General features: G+C 36.9%; 1 protein-coding gene across 7 annotated transcripts in view; it reads left to right on the forward strand.

Moving 5' to 3' along the window:
* The window catches only part of SOX6 (SRY-box transcription factor 6), a 369,483-nt gene that overhangs the window by 35,470 nt on the left and 311,578 nt on the right, over positions 1–22,435 (forward strand). For all 7 annotated transcript variants that reach the window (XM_058025836.1, XM_058025840.1, XM_058025842.1 and 4 more), the window contains exon 2: positions 19,325–19,395. The gene's annotated coding sequence lies outside the window, so the exon portion shown is untranslated. The remainder of the gene's footprint in view (positions 1–19,324; positions 19,396–22,435) is intronic.

A 22,435-nucleotide genomic window follows, 5' to 3' on the forward strand; every position in this document is an offset into this window, starting at 1 on the left:
GATCTGATCTCTGTCAGTGTGCCTCCAGTAGCAGGAACACTTGGTTTCTGTGAGACTTCTTCATGACAGGGGCAGCTAAAAGTGCAGATGGTGCAGTCTGGAGTTGGCTTTTGTAAAGAGTCTCCATGGATACATCCTCCAGGGAGGTGAAATGAGCCTCTCTTGGTCTTCTCCTTGAGTCCATTTGTTGACTGCTTGGTGTGTACAAGAAGCCTCCAGAAGGTGCATTTCTACAGAAGGCAAATGTCCTTAAGGAAGATAAATTATTCTTGCAGTTGGCATTTGACAACTAGAGCTTTACTACAGCTCACCTTGAGCAATGTGTAAAGGATCACTGGGCATTCCTTGGAAATAAAAGTGCTAGCAGCAGGGTGATCAAGTTATATGGGTTGAAAAGACCGATTATAGGGTGTCTCACACAGCTTTTAAGTCACTTGGATTTCAGTATTCCTGGTTATTCTTTTGAGATTTCTCTTATAAAAACATTTGCTGTTGAGATAACTAAAGTCATGAACTGGCAAGCCTGTCACATACTACAAAATCTCCTCTAATATGTGGTAGAATGTCTTGCATCTATGTTTCAGTAATGCTGTAGTTTTGTGACCTCATATTAGAATTTTCCATGTCTGCTGGAAGTACTGTTCTTGATCACACTGTTAAACAAGTATGAGTGTAGAGACAGCCTGGAAGAGAGGAATATATGAAACAATTCTTTCCACAAGTTTTTTTGGGTACCTGTTTGGTTCTGTGCTGTCTGTCTGTAAGGTTTGAGGTTTGGGTCAGAATAAGCAGAGAATGCCATATATTGTGTTTTTAACATATTTCTTTGCTTTTTGTCACTACTTGTCATATCAAAATCTGAATTGCATAAATTCCAAGCAATCTGTAGCAGGACTTATGTCTTAGATTGTTAACAAACAAACCATTTTCACTCTGCCCTGTGTCTGGTTACTTTAGGTCAAGACACCCAAAAAGGCTTCATTTTTACATGGTAAATGGGCAGGGTTTTCTGACACTGGCATCTGGAAGGTATTTTTGTACCACTGGTGGGATTTTTTGAATGCTGAAAAGACCTACATGTTTAATTTTTCTTTCATATGCTCACTACAATTTGAAGATCATTCAAGAGAAGAGTGCAAATTGGAATTTTTATTTAGGACAGATAAGCAGGATTAGTTTTTCTGCTTTGAAAAAATAATACTGTTATTTGGTTAAAAAAACACCAGTGGTTTTTATATACTAGAAATATTTCTGTCAGCCATTCATCTAACACGTGTTATTCTCTTCCCAGATCTTTTCCCTGTTGTGTCCTTAATGCAATCATCAAAACCATTTGAAGAGTTTAATTTAGACTGAAATGATTCTCCATAGAATAAACAGAATATCTCACCTGTGAAGGATGATTACATTTTCTAAATTTGTTTAAAAAGGAAGGACCTTCATAATTCACAAGTGTTCTATTTGCAGTTTTTATGTGGCAATATTCACAAGTTCTACTTGCAAGAGAAGTCTTGCATACTTTAAGTCTGAAAATAAAGCACTTCTGTGTTTGACTACTATCAGCAATTGTATCTTTCCTTTTTTTTGGCACTGAAAGAATAAGCCATCAGTGTTTTGATTTCAGACATCACCTGGCTTGATAGTAGTGGTCTTTTACTGTGAAAATACATTTTTTCCTTGTTATTTGAGTAGTCATGATATGCTGCGTGAATTAAGGAGGTTTCAGATGTCTTTCAAATTAGGCATTAAAAGACAGTTGTGGCACAGCTTTAGGTGATGCTAGACAGAGCCAGAGGTGCCTTGTGGAAGTATTAATTTGGAGTTCTGGAGCATCTTCCACATGTGTGGGTAACTCTCATCTGTTGCATAGAGGGGAGGTGACTGACTTGCTGTCTAAGCTTGGTTTGGTGAGCAATTCATTCAGGCACCTCACTGGCACAAGTCGCAGTCGAGTGCAATTTAGGATGGAAAGTCAAATTCTTCACCTGCACATAATTCCATCTCTTCCCAGCAGCAAGGCTGCTACAGATTTGCTTTGCAAATAAGAGTAGGCTTGCCAGGAGCTGTACAAATGCATTTCCATGGCATTCCTGGCAAGAACAGGACCAAAGGATGGCCTGTGGTGTGTCTCAATGTCTCTTGCAGCCTGTGCAGGAGCTCTATGGCTTTGCAGCCACCAAAGCTGCAGGTCCTCAGCGATGGGCTCTCATCAGGGCTGTGGCCCCACCAGCCCTGTTACTCTGCCAGACCATCCCCAACGTGCAGCATACACAAACAGCTAATCCATTTATGCAGCAGCATCTGGCTACTCCAGATTTCCAGCAAGAACAGGGTCTTTCAAGAAGATTTCGATCTCTCCGATTTGTTAAGTACCCTTTGCTCCCTCCTCCATAATTAAACAGATATTTAGATACTGTATTCCCTATATCTGCATCTTTGAAAAGATATATAGAATAGATGCTATCTCTGCCTGAATGTGTGAATTTCCATTCATTTTTTAGAGGATGAAAACTTTTGCTGTGGGCCTAAAGCAGGCCAAATGTGCTACTATTTCTTAAGCTTATTACATAACCCAGTTTATTTTTAGTGTCTGTTATATGGGTTTTTTCCCCCTCCTTTTATAAGAGAATTTTACATTTTTCTCTCTTTAAAGCTCTGTTAAAGTTGCTGGAATTCATTTGATAGTGGTTGATTGTTCCTTATACCTCTTACCTAGCTTTAAAGTTCAGGGAATTTGTTAAGGATATTTCCAGCAGCTCACAAACTATGAAATGTCAACATTTTCAATGCAAAAGCGGCTGCGTGTGCTTTTGTTTTCAGAGTTGAACTTGAGACTCTGTTGAACCAGTTTTTGGCACCATCTTTAGAAAAATCAGGGTCATCTTAAGATGGAGTCTTACAAAATTAGTAACTCCTTTAAGAGCAGATTCATTTTAAGTACCCTTAAATAGCTGCTGCAGTTTGGTTAAGTTATGTATAATTTGATTTCAGCTTTCTATTCCTTGAAAGACTTGGATATCTTTTCCTTTTGCATATTCAGGATTCCCCATGTCCCTGTTTTCTCTACATTGTCTTCCAGTGTTTCACAGGAGCAGACTTCTTTTCATCCTGTCATATTTGTTCTGTATTAGAAACAGTATCTGAAAGCCAAAGGGGAATTTTGCATGCAGCAGTCTGGCCAAAAACGTATCAGTATGGCAGAATTTCTGTTAATAAAAAGGAGGGGAAAAACAAAAGGAAAGGGACAATCCCCCTTTTGACACCTCCACCCTCACCCCCAAATTTGTATATTCTTGTAGGATTTTAAAAGTTGAAAAAAGGTAAACAGTTATGTTCTCATTTTTCTTGAATATCTCTCAATTCACGAGTATTTTGTGTGCATCTGGCTGGCTGTGAATGTAAATATATGTGTATAAACATGTTTTATAATTTGAAGTTACACTGTCTGTTAACTAAAATAATAGCCCCAAAAGCAGTTGGCCTGTCATAGATGATATAGTTCAGCTTTTATATCTGCTGTTCATCAAAAGAACCAATGAAAATTTCATTCTAACTGGCAGCCAAGTAGCTAGAAAAATAAAGTAAAGGCTGCTGATGCCAGAATATGAGCAAGACAATAATTTGCTAAGACTAATATGTCTGGCTGTAACCTGATCATATATGGATCAATTGACGATATTTTAAATTAATTTGTCATGTGACTGACTTGCACTTCTAAATTCCAGGAAAATATCACCACTGAGTTCAGTGAAAAATAGCATTGTTTGTTCAGTACAGACGTTTTTCAGCCAGACAGTGATGAAAGTGCTTGCTAATAAGTATGCAGGAAATTGAGAAACACAGAATAGAATAAATATATTTTTTTACTTGCAAACTTCTGCTTTTTTTTTTTTTTTTTAAGGTTTAGTGAAGGTGTAATTTTGTCCCACATAATTTTGTATTCTAATTAATTATCAGGAGGAACAAGGACAGAGAGGAACTTGCTTTCAGAATTAAACAGTATGGAATAATTTTTGACCAGACCCTGGAAAAAAATTATTCTTGCAGGTTATACTGTAAAGGATTTATTTCCTTGTCCTTCATTTCTTTTTTCCTCTTTCCCTGTTCCTTGCCATTAAACGGCAGGATTTTTTTAATTGTTTAAAGGAGAGGGGATTGTGTACTCTGCTGGAGTGTCAGCTTCTCCACCTAAGCCTTGCTGGCTTACTGAGCTTTTCCAGTTCACTGGTGCAAGTGCAAGCATCAAATGGTTCATATCCAGCTCTAATTCAAACTTACTTGGCACTTATTTCTTGAATGGCACAATTTTACATGTGATTAGTTTTTAATTCTTAAATCATGACATAAACTGTGTGTATTATATTGCTGTGAAAGTCTGTTAATACGTAGGAGATGATTAGCTGGAAGTGCAAGTTCTGTTTTTCCTGGTACATCAGTGTGCAACCACTGTGGCTTCTGTGGGGACTCCTGGTCTGCAGCTGAAGGCAGAATTCATCCCAAAGTGGAAAAAAAAAAGTGATGCAGATTTTTAGGATGTGACAAGAATAACATTACAAGATAGATAACTATAGCAAGGCATAACAAGAAAACTGTGTTTCTGTGAAAAGCAGACTGCAGTTATTTCTGGTCTGATCCCGGTTTCTGATTCACAGTTTTGAAGGCCAAAACATATAGAAATGAATATATTTGTGCATGGGAAGGACTTGGGAAATCTCTGCTGGTCTTGTTCCTATTTGGGTAGGCAAGAATAGGGCCAGATGAAATATCTTGCTCAGTTTATATCCACCAGCTTCTCAGTTGCATTAGAACATAATTGTAGGAACAACCATGCACTGGGCTCATGATGAGCTCATCTGCTTAGCAAAAAATGTCCATTTTTTACAGCTGGAAACTCAGCCTTGATATGTTCAAGGAAATTAAGTCTACTACTATTTCATGTCATTGCTTTTACAGAATTTGCATCAAAAATATGCCAGAATATGTCATTTTTATGAATGGTAAACTGCTAGTTTTATTAGAATAGGTAAAGTAAGGGCCTATTGTGTGTATATATATAAATATTACTTTCAAAGTGAGATGGATTATTAGGTTGTCTCTTTTTTTAATGCAGACTCTAATTATTGTGTATTGATGAAAATGAGGCCCCACTGTTTCTGAGAAATAATAAAACTGAAGTAGCACATTGGTGAATCTGCTTTAATGGGTTTGGCCTTTTCTAGATGCTGTGAAATTTAAACCAAAATATTAGTTCCACTAGCCTTCTTTCCCCTGCAGTTTTTTCTGCTGCTGTAGCAGTTGCTCAAGATTCTGAGCTGTAAGTTGAATGATTTCTCTCTTAATTGTAGTGCATTTTGGTTGGATTGATCCTTTTGGGGTGGGTGTATTATTATCACCACATTGTGGCTGCTACACGTCGCTGTGGTGAAATAGTTGGAATAACAGGGACACCCCCTAACGCTTTTGTAAGGCGGCAGTAATCTGATTAGTCTTCCTGAAAGTAAATACTTTTGATCTTTTCACTTTTTGGTAGAGGCTTCAGAAAGTCATGCTGGCACTCAAAAAATACAGGTCTATGACTTGATGGCAATTTACTACTTGTTACAATATTGTTGGCTGTGATAAAATTAAAGGGGAAAAAAAATCTGTGGGAAATAAATAAGCTGTATTTGTTTTTTTAAATCTCTGATGTTAGGAAATCTGCTCTGAGATCCTGTATAAAAATAAGGATGTAATGTGCAGTTTGTTTTTGCCAAGAGGGAGATATAGACTCTTTGGAGTGTCACCAACGAGGGTGACACTCTGTGTAGTCAAATGTTTATTTTCTTGCTCATACATTACATTTTGTCTGTCTGATGGCTTGTCTAATAAGGATGAATGTGGTTGTGATGCCTCAGATTGCCTTGTGCACCCATAGATCTCTTCACCAAATTGACTGTTTCTAATTTCTCGCTTACACTCTTGTGCAGATATATTTTTGTGTTACTACATATTTTATGCATCTCTTTTTTTTTGCATTTGGCTATTTTAGTTTCATGGAAATTGTTTCTTCAGGATGTTGTTTTGTTGAGGGACTATCCTCTTAATGTTACTTGCAATAACAGCCTCTTTAACTTCAATCCAAATTTCTTATGTAATTTTCTTACTACTATTTTTCATAAATTTTTGCTCAGTTCTCTGTGTGTAAAATAATTCAATCTTTTATACTTTTACCTGTAAATTATTCACCTTTTAGCTGTCATTTCTATTTCTTTAGCTTCCCAATTTATATGTGTGAATACTTTGATGGGTGCAAATCCATGTTCTGGTATGAGCATTGGATTTGAAATCCTGTATTTTATAGTACATATATTTTTGTGATTTCTATGCCATATGTAGTGCAACACTTATTTGTTTGATTTGGAACTTGTAGTTGGCATTTGGGATGTATTTCTATGCTGTACTATTTAAAAATATATATTTAGTTGGTTTTTTAAATATGTTTTCACTAATGGGGGAGCAGTTGATCATTTTGATACCAACCAGGTTAATAATTTGTATATTCAATAAACAGAAGTCTTTGAGACAAGCATTATTTCCACCAGGGATAATAGATAAAGTAAATTCCTTAGAATATATGTTGCAATAGGTTTGCATAATTTTGTGTTCTTGCTTATGGGATGCTTGTAGGTGAGGGACATTAAATGTAGACCTATCCTCAGAATTTCTAAAAGTAACTGAAATTATTAGATTTGATAATCACTTCAGTATTGAGTTCTCTAGTTTTTGTTTTTTTCATGCTATGGGTCCTGTCCAGAGAAAGCTGAGAAAAGCATCATTATTGCAGAGAAATTTTCAACTTCTGATTTTTCTGGCGGAGATGACTAAAAGAAGTGAATTAAAGACAATCTGCAAAAGACTCTTATTAATGTTTTGGAAGTATGTTCCATGTCCTCATCATGTTTTCTTTTTTGTAGAAAATCTTGGAAACTAAGAGCCAAAAAAGAAGTCTAGTATCATTCAAGATTAGTCCATGTTCCATGGTTCTCCCATTGTCTTTCAGACTTTCCTACATTTAGAGCTGTGCTCATACTATTGCAGTTTGTGCAGATTGAAAAAAAAATTGATGGGAGAGTCTAATGTGAAATATTCTTGCTAGTGTTCTTCAGAGTATCATTGTCAAGTGCCTTTGGTTCTTTTTGCTTCCTATAATTTGATTTCTGGTCAATCATTACCTTGATTTCAGAGCCAAGAATCTTCAAAAAAAAGTGATTTCCAAACTAGAGGCACTTCACTTTCCCCCTCACAGCCTAGAGAATGCTTTGAATAATCAACATAGAGAGGTAACACAGAGAAATGAGTTTGGTAGGAGGTATCTTGTACATGAAGGTGAGGACATGAGTCTGAGGTGAAGACATTCCTTCTTTCTACCCTGGTAGAACTTCCTCGGATAGAAGTCAGATTCTGGTGTGTTGAAATTTCCTTTTGAGGCCGTGCTTTGGCAAGATGCTGCCTTGTTGCTTATAAAATGACTAAAGTGTCTACCAAATGCAAGTGCCAAGTCAAAATATGTTCTGTGTTTTGGTAATTGTGCAGAAAGAGCACCAGATGGTTCTGATGATGAAGCGCTTTGGGTGGGATCATCAAGTTTTAATGGATGGCAAACTCCAAAAGCTTAATTATCAACCTCTCTAGCAGCATCCTTTTTATTGGAGTGGACAAGTTATTTTCAGAGACAGAAAAGAAATAACTCTATATTTCTTTGCATGTAGCTGAATAAAACCCACTTAGCTTCTTTGTAGGAGTATCTGAAGCTCAGAATACTTGGGCCTAATAGAGAGGGTGCCAAGTTATGTTCCAAAGTGGAAAAACTATGTTATGAATAATACTGTTTTTGTTTGAATGGTTTGATATTTTCCCAGCATGCCCAGTTTTCATGGTGTGCTGCTAATGTGTAACTCCCCTACAATATCAATACCCTACATTTTGGGTTCAGGTGTATAGCAGTGTTGTTTATTTTCCACATTTAGTCTGAAATGGCTCAAGAGTGGTCTGTTCTTCGAGAAAATGTTCCTATTGGAGGAATTTGGACAGGCCACATTTAGAGCAAGGAAACGAAAAGATTAAATAGCAGATCTCATAGCACACTTTTAAACTCCTGCAATGTTGCTTGATTTCATAAAGTGAGTCCATTCAAGCTGGAAGTGTTGATTGATTTGTTTCTGTAGTGGTACAATTTGGCTTTTAATTTTAATACCTTCCATTCAAGGCTGGTAGCAGCATAGCAGTAACTTGTGTGCTATAATCACAGAGGGCTTTGTATGTATTTGAATAAAATGTTCTGCATGTTAATTTTTTTTTTCTTTTTCCATTTGTATATGTTTGCTAAATCCTAGTGATGGTAGCATTTGCCTCCAGTTTTTACACAGGAATACTGTTACCTTTGCCTGAAACTCTGGTTGTTATTGTCACTTAAATAATGGAAAATTTCACCATTGATTACAGGATCAGTTTGTTGAAATACATCTCAGATAAGGAATATTTGAGCTAATGACACCAAGTACAGCCACCACTCACACCATGCAAGTACTTCTGTAGGACAGGACTTCAAAATGCTGTAAAATTTCAGTTTTCTGGGATTTGAGAATCCTACAACTTATTCTGCCACATAACAGCAAGTAAAACCAGAAGGGCCTAACTGGTTATGTTTTCAGACCATCTTATTTTGTCTGCAGGAATCAGGTTTTAAAAATTGTTGGGACTTGCTACAGAGCACAGCTGCTTCTCCATGTAGGGAGAGATATCAGGACTATCATGTATGATTGATGGGAGACTGTCTTGTTGGCATTGAGCCACCTTGCAAATTTTTTATATAATTGTCTGTTAATTTTTGTACGTGCACTTCAGCAACTTGTGATGAGTTAATCTCGGAATCAGAGTCAGCATGGTTACACAGAGGATTGATCTGACTTTGGAGAGTAAGGTAATTTTTTAAACTTAAAACTTTTAAAATATTTTAATAGTATTTTTACTGAGTTTTGCAGCTCTACATGGCTTAGACTGGGATTCTGTTGTTTCTCATCTCATTAAGTAGAATCTTATTCTCTGATTTTCAAGGAGCTGACTTGTTATTTCACCAACTATTGGGAATCAGAATTAGAAATGTGTTCCTAGGTCTTCAAATTATGGCTTGAAAGTTCCACAAACTTTATGTTGGCACTCTCTGCAGAGGAAAATGTCATCCAACTCTAGTATTTTCAAATATTTATCTTGTAAGGTACTTTAAAATTTCTTTAGGAAGTGTTATAAAGGTGCAAAATATATTCTTGTGGTGAATTACCATAGTAATTTCTGACTTTGCAGTGAATTGCCAGGTAATTATAATTCAGTCAGGTTTTAGAAATTTCTAAGAGGTTAATTACCTCTTTGGGATGAAAGAATAAAGGGCAAAATCCCAGATCCATTAAAATATTTATTGTTCTGTGATAAAACAAGTAAAGGAGGGTTTTAACCCTGTGTCCCCAAAATAGGCACACTTCCCTGTGAATTTGGAGGAATTCCTAAGGTTTGCTATATTTCTTTGAGGGGCCATATTTATTCACACTGCACAGTGTGTCTGCTGATATTTTGAAAGTCCCTGTCCTTTGACAACTGCAGGCTTTTCAGTTTCTCTGTGGCAATTTACACAGCAATGAGAACAATGGGATCTTGGACATAACCGTGACCTGCAGCATCACCCTCATGCCCTTAGTTGGAAAAAAAAAAAGTGGATTAAGTTATTTGGAATCAAGGAATAGTCAGCAATAAAGTAACTGAAAGTGTAAATGTGACCATTGGAACACCAACTGGTACTTTACAGTTTCTTTAATGAAGAAAAAGGAGAATAAGGAAGAGAAGAATAAGGATTTAAAAAGTCAAAGATCTTCTAAGAACATGATCTTGGTTCTTGAAAGTGGAATTTCTACATTTTCTCTTTTCTTGATATCCCAGAAATTTTTCTTTTAAGTTTACCTATGTATAAGTAGTTAACTTTGCAGTGCATTCCAGTGGGTTCAACTGCCAGAAAAAGAAGACAGGATCACCTGGAAAAAGAAATTTCTAGCTCAAAGAAGCAAAATGTGTTGAGTTAAAATAAAATAGAGAACTAGAAAATTTTACAATAATAATAAAGAATAAAAAAGAAGACAACCTGCATACTTTATGGCTGCCAGGGATTAGTTATAACTTGTGCTCTAATGATTTCTGGTGGATGTTGCTCCGATGTTCACTCTGGTGTTCATTAAAAAGAAAATGGATAAAACACCACCCTAAAATTCTACAGCAGCTTCATATAGCACAAGTACTTCCTACAGAACTTTCTTTTTAGAGAAATATAAGTTATTCTCTGTGTATTTTTCTTTTCTTCCTTCCTTTCTTTTGTTTAGTTAAGGCGGTGATAAGATCTTGTAATGAGACATGTCAGGCTGATGAGTTAATTTGGTGAAACTTTTAGGTTTGCCAACTTCTTGATTGCGAATTCTTTTTTTTTGTTTCCTTTTTTTTTTTTTTTAAGTAAGATCAGTATTCCACTTACATTTTTGAAATATCACATGCAAAACACCTACTAACCACCCCTCTAGCCATCAGCTTTTCATTGCTGCCTGTCAGTATCTTGCTGAGGGCAGGTGCACATAGCCTGGGGCTCAGAGGTGTCAAGCAGTGCTGGTAAATGCCTGGAGATATGGTTCTATATGACTACCTAAAGAGGCTATGACTATCTAAATAATTTTCAGCACATGAGAAACTCAACCTTGCCCCCAAACCTGCCTTTAAATTTGTGGCTTGGGACGTTCTGTCCTAAAGCGCAGGATAACTCTGAGTTTACTAATATGTGACTCCTATAAACAGTACAAAAACCAGGCAACGAACAAAAAACTCATCTTTTTGGACTGATAGAAAATAGAGTTTTAGCATTTTAACCTCTTTGACTTCAATACCCAGGACTGGGCTTGAATTGGAGTAAGGGGTCATCATTTAATTTTTTTGATGGGCAGTGTTGCCTGCAAGAATTTTTATTTGTGGTGAACATAGTTCTGGTTTAAAAATATCTTGCAGAGGTGAATTTTGCTGAAAAAAATAGGAAGTCCAATTCTTTAGATGATAGGCAACAAGTATTTGTCAAAAATTTCAATTCAGATTTTGACAGAGATGTCATAAGGGAAAAATCCAAGGAAACTAGGGCTACACCTGGTAAAGTCTACAAAAGATGAAATATTGCCAAACTGATAGTTTTACCATTGAAGGCAAATTTCTGTTTCAAAGTGTACTCTTTCCTTAATTAGCACAATTTTTTCTTGCTTTTTAAACTAATGAAGTAGTCATCCTTTAGGAGACACTGAAAGGAGGCCAAAAGGTTTTTATTTTGAGGGCTTGATGAGATAATGTGATTTATATTTTTTTTTTTTTTCGGTGTGATCTATTTGTCCAGCAGGCAAGAGTTAATTATCTTCAGGGCTGATAATTGTAGATAATCACAAATAGAAGAGTCCTTTGGGCAGAATACAAAGCAATATCCTTGCTGGGGCACATACTTGGGAACAGTTTTCCCACAGAGGATGCACCTGTAAGGTGGGATCCTAACTGAATGGATCCTGGAAGAAAGAAATGTTACTAACTTATTTTTCTAAAGTACAATGAAAATTAGAGCACCTGGTTTTCCTTTTCTCTGATTATAGTGTCAGGATAAATGAATTTCAAAAATGGGAGCTGAGAGGGGAAGTTAGAGTACGACTAACTAAAAAAACAGATTTTAGCTATAATTATTATGCTTTGGGGTTTCAGGGAAGAAAACTCTGAGATATGTAGTAAGGAGGTTTTGTCCCTCAGGGAATCCAGGGAAGTAGACCTGAAGGCAGACATTCTTAAGGCCTTTTAATTGATTTTTATGTCCTACTTAACTAGCTTTGAAAACTCTTCGCTTCAGTTACATGGGACTCTCCAACAGAGAACCCCAATATTTTGTCTGGATTAATATTAATTTCAATGGGAACAAATGGCACAACTATATTGTAATATTACAAAATAGATGTGTCAGAAAAATTGTTAGTTTGTGTGCAGCTGACATCTTCTTTTCCCTTTTCCCTTTTTCTAGTCTGTTTTCCTCCTTTTTTTAAAAATTTAATTGAAACCAGCAATCTCTTCAATCTCTTTTTTTGGTGTTTGTTTTTTGTTTGTTTTGTTTTGTTGTTGTTTTTGTTTAAGTACACCACAGTCAGGGCAGGTTGAACCTCCAATTGTCAGTGAGACATCAAATCCATGTGCTATATGGGATAATTATGCTGGAATTTTAAATATGGGGATGTGTTCCCATGCACTAGTATTATGGTTGATATCTCTAAAATATCAGCTCAACATTTCAACTATCTTACAATTTTTAACTCTTATAAAATGGTAAAACTGGGCTTTCAGAATTACCGCTCCCCCTCCCCCCCTCATATATATAGATATATATAATATATCTTTGCTCAAGGGCTTTAGTTTCCTGTTACTATTCCAAGCCTTGTCTATGCATATGTAGGTGTTACACTATAAAAAAAAATTGTACCAAGGAGTTTGCATCTGGTAAATGTAGCTCAAGCACAGTTGAGTAGATGGTTAAGTCAAAGTGCAGTGAAAGAATCTGATGAAGATTTATCCTAAAGTCTTTGTGTGGCCTGAGTGAGACAGCATCAGGCACTGAGGGATGCTAAGTAACTCAAAGCCTCCCAAGTTATCTAAGTTTCAACTCTACATGTTCTCAACTCTACATAATTCTTGATGCTTCGTCGAGCAAGGAAAATGCAGTCACGGAATTTGTTTTTATTTTCCTTTCCAGAAAGACCTTTTCTTTTTGCTCAGAAGAGGTCACCAGTTATATATAAAATATAAAAATATGTATAGGTAATAGATGCAAAAAATGGAGGATAAATAGATAGCTGTAAATATAGACAGTTGATTTGCATCACAAATCAATGCAATTCCATTCTGTTGTGTTACTGAATTTCAGTTTGGTCCAATCCAGAGCTCATGAAGCTAATTAAAGAGAATTAAGTGCATGGTGAATTACAGTTTGAATAATATTTTATACTCTTTATAAAATGAAAAGTGTGACTGTTGTTTTCAGTCATATGACTGAGCTGAAAGAGTATACCCTCTTTTAAACATAGTAAGTCAATTTTTCAGCAAAATAATTTTAAACATTGGTCTGCATGTGAAAGGGAAGGGAACCTGATACATTATGTATTCAAAAGATAACTGGAGCCAAAAACTCCTGAAAGTATTGTTAATTTTAGTACAATTTGGCAAGAAAAATTACATCCAAGTAGTAAGCTAACAGTTCCTGGTATGTGTATTGTTGCATAAAGATAGTATTATATAAAGAACCAAAATGTTATTTTGTGTTAAAGCTGCATCCAGAGAACCCTTATGAGATTGGATTACAGTCAAGCCAGGAGACCCTGCTGTTGTTGCAAGTCCCTGTACACCCATAGGAAGAGATTAAAAAGATATCATTCCACCTGATGGGAGGATAGTTGAGGCCCAGGAGGAGAGAGAGAAAGGGAGAGAGAAGAGAGAAAAAAAAAGGCCAAATATTATAATGCAGGTCAATGCCAACACCATCCTTTTGGTCTTTGTGCGATTTCCACAGGGGTGTGACAAAAGTGACTCCCTGCACAGTGACCCTTGTGTCACTTCCAGGCCAGGTCCTCTGCAGCCCATGGCTTCTGCAGGTGTAGAGGGTAACTCTGGAAGTGCAGTTTGGATCAGCTGCAAAGCTCTCTCTGTACTTGTTCATCCTTCCAACAGCACCATCCTTCTAACAGCAAGGGTTTCTTGTGTTCGGAATCCCGCTCAGACTTCTTGTAATGCTGTAACTTTTCAGTCAGGGCTTAACTGACCTGGCAGTGCCTTCAGCACATGGATGGGCACATGGAGATGCTGCAGAAACAGGCCTGTTGTGAAAGCTCCCTCTGTTTCCTTGCACTCAGTGCCATGGATCAGGAACGCCCGGGCCTGTGGCTGCGAAAGCGCCGTGCAGCTCGCCGGCCGTTCAGAGGTGCTTTTTGTGTCCCAGCACACCGTGTGAGTGGCAGTGGGCTGCTGCAGGAACTCCAGGGAAATCTGAGTCCCTTGATGTGGGAGCAGGCAGCCAGCAGCGTTTGCCACCTTTCCCCGGGCAACAGAGGAGGCTTGTGCTGTCTGCAGCCGATGAGTTATAACTGGAGTTCCTCCTCTCCCCTCGGCCTTCCAAGCAGCGTGGTGTATGTCTTGTGGTTCTTATCTGCTCGAAAGTATGCACACAGGGCTTATCAGATCTGGAATGCTAGCACCCTGCCTTTTATATGAAGCAATAAATGCATATTTAGGTATTGCTTTCATCTGCACGGTGAATTAGATGTTTTTGGTGTTTTCAAGTGTAATTTTAGTGGTAGATGTAATAATACATTTAAATTAGTTGCTGGAGATATGAAATACCTTTTTTCGTGAAAATCCCTTTTAGGCTTCACAATGTGGCTGATGCTACTTTATGAAGTGATACTACATATATTTTGTATTCTATACTTATATCCTGTAGTGATTGGGTGCTTTACAGATCTGCAAGCAGACAGCAGATAAACCTTCCTGAACTGCCTGTTGAAGACATTTACACAATAACACAATTATTTGTTAAAGAAGAGATGATAAGGAGATTTTATAGCCAATTATATAATGTAACACTGCCAGGTAATGTGCCACTACTGAGTGACACCCTTTTGGGAAAGACACAGAACCACTGTCTGTGCAGTTTGGCAAAAGTGGTGATGTTTGTGGGGTTCCTTTTTTAAAGAGGTAGTTTACAGAAACTGTAAAGCCATCACTGTATGTGTTTGTTGACATGTTTTTTGTAGACAGATGTGAGGTTGCTCTAAACTGGAAGTCATGTAGTTTACGTAAGTGCTAACCAGAGCTAAACTGGATTAGAGTGGGTTTGTGGCCAGTCATGTCCAAGTGTGGGCAGAGTGAGCTCATATCTCCCTGCAAAGCTGTGGAGATGCAGCCTATTTTAGGTACTTCTTTAGAGGCTCATTTCTGTAATAATGACATCACAGCTTCTGGGGTGTGGAATTGTAAAGCACAACTGCTACAGAGAGAAGAAATACTGGCTCCCTTTTGTATATTAGGAACTGGGGAGCACAAGGCAACTTCTGATGAAGGCTGAGCAGGAAACCTGTAACAAAAGCAGCAGCTGAGTACAGAGTTTTGGAGAGCGATTTTCACACTGTATGTGCTGTGGTGTGGCTCTTACCTCCCTGTGATGCAATGTGTGTTTTAAAATGACCACTTGTGGAACAGGTGGTGTGCTCTGATTCCTTCTTTCATGGATCACTGCAATCTCTGTTAGGGAGTACAAAAATCCAAATGAAAATCACCACAGAGGGACTACTTTAAAATGCAAAGTGATAGGGAAACAATGTTGTAGTTACTTCGGTTTGGTTGGGTTTTTTGGTTTTTTGTTTGCTTATTGGTTTGGGTTTCTCTTTTTTTTTTTTTTTTTTTTTTTTTTTTTTTTTTTTTGACTAGGCAAAGAATGAAGAAGAGCAAAGATTTTGAGAAAGAAGCCAGCAAAGGCAATAAAATACTATCCCTGAATGTTTGAACAGGGGTGAAACAAAGGGAAGCTAGCAGGAATATTCTGGTAGTGATTAATTACTGCATTTGCTTTCCTGTTTCAAAATGATCACATATGAAGAATGTTCTGTGTGCAAGTAAAATATTTTTCATTGAACCATCTTGAATAAATATCCTTTACCTGAATAAAGGAAGATTTTTAGAAATCCAGTTCAAAGGTTTTCATTACAATCAGCCTACTGCCCCCTTCATTTTTGTGATTGTGTCTAGACACACGTCATTAATGATGCTTTAATTGTGAAATATTGCACATTTAAGGGTGTGAAATTGCTGTGTGATTCGGGCCCTAAATGTGTAGTTTCATTTCTATATTATTCCTTTTTCTCATTTCACATTATGCTATAATTCTGAAAATAGTTTTTTAACAGTTTTAAAATGATACATATTTTAGTCCCAGCAGCCCACAATGATAGGCCACATTCTTAAATGATATAACATGATGCCATGCTTTTTGCTAAATGACTGCTTCCATTTTTTGCTTCCAGGCTTCCTTCACACTCACTGGTGACTGTGCACAGAAAATACAGGCTACCTGTAGAGGCTCTATCTTAGAAAAATTAGAATATTTTAATTAAGGATTTTTTAAAATAAGTATATTTTTTTTCTACTTTTCAAAACTGATGATTTTTTTTTTTCTGAAGACTGAGACCTATGAGAATTATTAAGGGTGAAAAGATGACTATTTTATAACTTATATTTGGCTTTTTATGGAATTTTTTTTGGTTCCTAACTCATAGGGGAAACAGGGTCCTCCTGTCATTTAGTGATGTTCGTAATCCATTTTATGTCCATTGTTGGTGTCAATATGTGCTTGCAAGACAAGCCAAGGCTTAGCTGTTTGAAAATTGAGTTATTTTGAAGGATTCTGTTAAATTGTTGGATGGCTGTGTATTATTCTTAGGTCAATAAGAAGTGGTTACCTTTACTAATTCTTTAGCAAAGGTGCCTGAAATCAGAGTGTAAGTTGCTCTTACAGTTTTATTTCCCCCCTTTCATATTGGCATTGGGATGAAAAGTCTTTAATAAGGATGGTAGCAATCTTCCAAACATGCAGAAATTGCAGGTATTCACAATGTTTTAAAACATTTCAACTGCAAAATATCTGAGAGAAATTTCTGGTGGAATTTGTATCAATTAAAACTACAGAATACTTTAAAGACAATTTTGTCTTTGTATATGTTTATACAACAGATCTTCACCCGTGTGGTCACTTGGAGTTCAACTTAAGACTTTTTAAGTGAAAATGTAAATGGTTTGAGCTAATAGAATAATTTTTTATGAATGTTGTGATGTTAGTATTTTATGGACAGAAAGTTTCCTTTTTCTTTTCTTCTTTTTTATATGGATAAGAAACTAGGGTTTATTTTCAGTTTAAGAGAAAGTATGGACATCTAAAAATAATAAAAGTGATGACAACTGTAGAATAGAGGAATACAGGTGTAAGAGAAGAAAAAGTATTTAGCAACCACTCAGCCTAATTAGGTCACATGGTTCATATTCTGTGTGTTGGCTATATCTTCTTTCTTTCGGGCAGAGAACTGTGCAAGGTAAAATGAGTAAGGAAAAGGTATTTTCTTCCATGTAAACTCTAGATACCTCATACCTGAAATGTCACTGTGAATAACTTTCTGGTAGATTAGCCTGTTTTCAGCATTTTCCTTGCACTCTGCTTGTGTTGGTAGACCATGGATATTACTGAACCCTTCCTTGACTGCACTATTTTATTAAATTTTTAAGCGGAAATGGTTGAAGGAAAAGTTGGTTTTGTACAGGCTGCTGAATGCAACAGACGCCTCATGATGTCTGTCTCATGACTCTGATGAGTCCATTTTGAACAGACCAGGCTCTTCAGGATTGGGCTTTTCCTCCCCAGCCTGCCCAGCTCCATAATGGATAAGCCTGCAGCTGATTCCCAGTTCTGGGGTGTTATCTGAGCCTCAAGCCCACATTGGCTCGGGATCACTGGGTTCAGCCAGCCCTCTTCATCCTTCTCCCTCACTTGCACTGTAAGAATTGAGGCTTCACATACCTATTGTTCTACAGGATTTTTTTACCAACCTGAACTTTCTCCCTGGTAGATTACCAGAGTGGTAAAGCTAAGTTTAAAATATTGTATGTTTAACCTTTCCCCCTAATTGCTTGCCCAGAATAAAGGTTTGGTGCTTTGTTCCTAAATTCTCAACATGAGGTGGTGTGCATTAAAGTGTATTTATACTTTCAGATTAATTAACTCTGACCTTATGAACCACTGTCCTTGTTTAATTGGTGGCTCCAAAGCACACTAATGGCATAAATCAGCTGATAATGACATTCAGACTTGCTTTTAAAATATATAATAACAACACTGCATTGATAGAGCAAATGAGATTTGTTGACTCTCTGTTGGTATTACAGGAGAGAAGACACAATTAAATGTGTACTTTCAGGATGGGGGAGGGCTTGGTTGGAATGAATAATATGCACTTCAGGGTGGGTGTATGAAATAAGGAGGATATTCTGCATCAAGATAAGTTTGGTATTCTCTCCTTGTCTCTAGGCACTGTGCAGTACTGGCTGGTGCACTTTAGGATACAGAAATGTTGTGGGAAGGTGTTTCTTAAAGATTACTGGGGGCTAAGAAAAATGACAATTTCATCTTTAAATATAGTTACATGTTTTTAAACTGAGCTTACACCCACTGTTTTATGAACTGCAAATTAATCAGATAGCTCCCAGAGAACAAAAAGGTTTTGACCTAAACTAGTTGCCCAGGCTCCATTACTATTTTCAGTTTAATGTTACCCATATCCATCCTCACATTTTGGAACGAAAACAAGGGCTGTGAAACAAAGTTTCTTTGTTTTTCCTAAGAACTAAAAATGTGCTGTATGTAGACCAAACAATAAAAATAAACTACTGAACTACCTTCTAATGCATGGGGGTTCTGGAGAGAGGAAACCATGGATATTTAGAGGCATAAAGTGAGTCATTGTGCTAGTTAAAGAATTTTATAAGGCGAGCTCTGTGGGTTTGAGTTGCATCTGTTACCTTTCCAACTAGAACTGAGGGGTATGCAGGAAAAAGAATGTTGGATTTAATCATGCCTTATAGTGACTGCATTGTACTTAGGCTAAGCTTCTAACTGGAATCTAGACCATAAGAGAACAAAATCGTTAGTCTTTCTTCTTTGTGTAAGTTTTGCCTTAGATGGGCTCCAATTAAATGACCTAAACAATAATTTTACACCAGGTAAGCTGCAAAATGCTGTTAACAAAGTACTTAAAAAAAAAAAAAAAAAAAAAAAAAGAAGTAATAAGTGTTCTGTAGCACTTGAGAACATAAAAAAAGAAAAATCTCCAAGCCAGAAACCCCCTCACAGTTATTTTCCTTATTAAAAGATAACCATGCTTGCATTTATGACAGTTCTTAGAAGCCATAATGGACTGGGTTGCTATGGTGTGAGATGCAGAACAATGAAATAATTGTTTCTCTTGGTATTGGCTTCCTGGAAACAAATTCTGTGTAAATTACTCGGCTGAAAGTGTGACAACAGTCTTGTGTTCTGTTTCATGCGGTTCATGGTTAAAAATGGTAACTATTTCATAACAATAAAAAAGCAACATTTATCAGTTCTGGACTTTCTTTTGTTTCAACTTTTTTTTTTTTCCTTTTATATTTTCAGGTCAGTTTCATGAATTCAAAAGCAACTTACCAGTGATTTCTGGGAGCTGGGGCTGATTTTCTTGTGTATTTGTAAGTATTTATTCTTTTCCTTGTTACGTGCATCTTTCTAGTACTCTTTTGATATGGGGAATGGAAGAAATTTTGAAATTTCACTGTTGTGCTGCAGTTTTAGCATGTTCATTTAACAAGAGTTTGACCTCACTACTTTTAAACTTTTGGTAGATTTCTTTTTGCTACCAGCTTATGCTTCTGCTATTCAGAGGAGCTACAAATACTGAATTAACAGTAAACATTATGATTTCAAGCTTTATTTTGATTTTTGTAATAATAACAATGATAGGACAACAGCTTACAGTAACACATCAATGGTGGCACTTGCCAACAACACCACTGCATCATGTTTTTGCAATGAAAATAATTTCTAGAAAAGAACTGGGGCTGTAACTCAAGACAGACAGGATTTTGGGGGAAATGCTGTGTGTTGTTGAAGAAGCACTAGGATGACCAGCATCTGCTGAACTAGGAATGCATTTTAATATCCCTTGGAGAAATCTGGCCTTTATGATTTCAGCAAAACTGTGGTCATTGAGCCTCAGCTCAGGAACACGCTTCAGAGTGTGCCCAAGTTCAGATACATCAAATGGGGCTACACCTAAACAGAAATGCTTTGAGAAAGGGAAAGCCAGAGAGAGGATCAGGAGGAAAATAGTTATTCATAAAACAAATAGAAAGCTTTCAGAATTGCTGTTTTGGATGGTCCTCAGCTTTAGTCAAGTATAATAAGGAAAATCTAATGGGCCCTAGACTTGACATGATATAAATTATTGCAATACCTCATATATGATGTAGTATAAATAAAACCAATCTATGCAGCTTGTTCTCTTAAGTCACAAATATAGTTTACGAATAAATATTTATTCAATCATTTGTGGAAAAAGATGTTCACAAAACTGCATTCATCAGGGAAAAAATATGGCTGGTTCTCCTCTCAATATGGAAATGTGTTCAATTTGTACTAACCCTTCCTCTTTACAAATGTTCATTTTCACATATGGTTTTGCTATTCTATTTGCACTTTCCTTCATTTACAGGTCAGCATTTTTTAATGAACATTCTCAGTCAGAGATAAAGAAAATATTATCAAATAAGATAAACAGTTTAAAACCAAGTATTACCATTGAAAAATACTTCTGAGAAGGCAATATAAAGTGATTACTGAATTGAGAGTGAGGAATTTGTTATATTCTTTCTGGCTTTGCTACTGCTTATTTTTTTTAAGCAATCAGTTTCTTTTCTTCATTTTCCTCTTTTATAAATGGAAATAGTAATATATTAATCCACACAAAGAGTAGCTCTTTATACCTCAATATAGAGCGCACTCTGCAAGGAAAAGGAATATTTCCAAAGAATAAATTCAGTGGTAGTTTCATGGTGAAATTTTTGTGTACCAAGCTAATTGGGTGGGAAGTTGTAAGTACTATTCAGTTCATGTTCAGGTAGTATTACAAACACAGAAAGGGCTTTAGTAATTATATTTTGGGCTGCTGGTCTGAGTCCTGCTCTTCTCGACTGACATCAACAAAGAGCTGCAATAAAGTGATGTAAAAAAGTACTTTGAAAACCGCTATAGTGTTTAGGTCAATCCAGTAAGTATCTAAACTTCCAGGAGAGGTATGGGCTGCTTTGATCCCACCCCTGCAGGCTGCCTGTTAGCCCAGCTGAGACACCTGGCACATCGTGGCCACGAGAGCTGGGACCTGGCTCCGCAGCCTGAGCAGCAAAGCTGAGGCGATGGCTGCATGAAAGGATGAGCCACAGCCTGGCCTGTCTCTGGTGTCCTCTGCAGCCCAGACCTGAGTCACAGTGACATGAGTGCTGGGAGAAGCCAGCACCGTGCTGACTGTTCTTCTCTGCTGAAATGACTCATTCCAGTGTTTAGCACCATATATCTAGAAACATATGCTAACCTTAAGTTCACATAAACTGAAAATAAAATGAAATGTAGGAGGTACAACTGATGGATTCAGCCCTGTGTTCCTCACATACTGAGAAAAACATTGAAGTACAGCTTCTGCAGTAATACAGGCTGAGATCTTGAATCATCTCTTATTATACCTCTCCAAACTTACAAATACTCTGTACTTGATTTAGGCAGATACAGATTCTTATTATGCAGTAACTGGACTATGCACAATGTCATAAATGAGACTGATAAAATAGGACAGGCTGTGACCTGAGGTACCTTTCCATATAAAGACTTGATTTCTGCAAATACTATAATAATAAATACTTATGTATGTGAGGTGACCATGGAAGCTGATGGACTCAGGATCAGGGCCTGATCCAGAGGCCATCCAGGCCCCAAGCAAAGGAGGAGATGAGAGCTTTGGGGGCTGGCATGGAAGGCAAGAAGTTTGCTTGTATAAGGGGTTTTGAGAATAAATTCTAAGCAGTATTTAAAAAATGCAGATGAGAAGTGTATACCTTTTTCATGTTATGCTGTAATATTTGGGCATGTTTTCATGGCGTGTCTGTTTGATCTGTACTCCAAAGGGAAGGAGTGCAGATCAGTGCTGGGAAGATTGATCTTTGAAACTCTGCAGATTTTTCATGGGAATAGAGCAAGATCAGCTAAATGCTGCTATAGGTCTATACCAAAGCTATTTCTACCAGGGGCTATAATAACTTTTTCCTCAAATTTTTGAAAGTTTTGTCATAGATGCATTCTGCTGTAACATGTAATTACTTGGATCATCCAGTTCAGGCAACTTTGGGATTTTTTGGTCATATTTGGCTAGTTTGTTCAGGGGAAAACAGGATTGATGATTCATACAAAAGTAAATTTCATGGAAAATGTGACATTTGTGCTTTTGTTTTATGCCCACAGAGTAATTGTCCTAACTAAAGGTTACCTTTTTTTCAAGAATGTGGTTTTAACGTGGTTTAATTTATTTAATTGTTCTTCTCAAGTAGGTTTGTCCAGTAGTAAACTGCAATAGTTATTTAAAGATATAAATTGCAAAATAAATATCATTTAATAACACAGCATTTAAACCCAATTTTGCTTGTACATCAGCAATTAGATACATCTTGTTACTAGCAGTTCAGT

Source organism: Melospiza georgiana, chromosome 6 (assembly GCF_028018845.1).
Source record: "Melospiza georgiana isolate bMelGeo1 chromosome 6, bMelGeo1.pri, whole genome shotgun sequence".
NCBI lineage: Eukaryota > Metazoa > Chordata > Aves > Passeriformes > Passerellidae > Melospiza > Melospiza georgiana.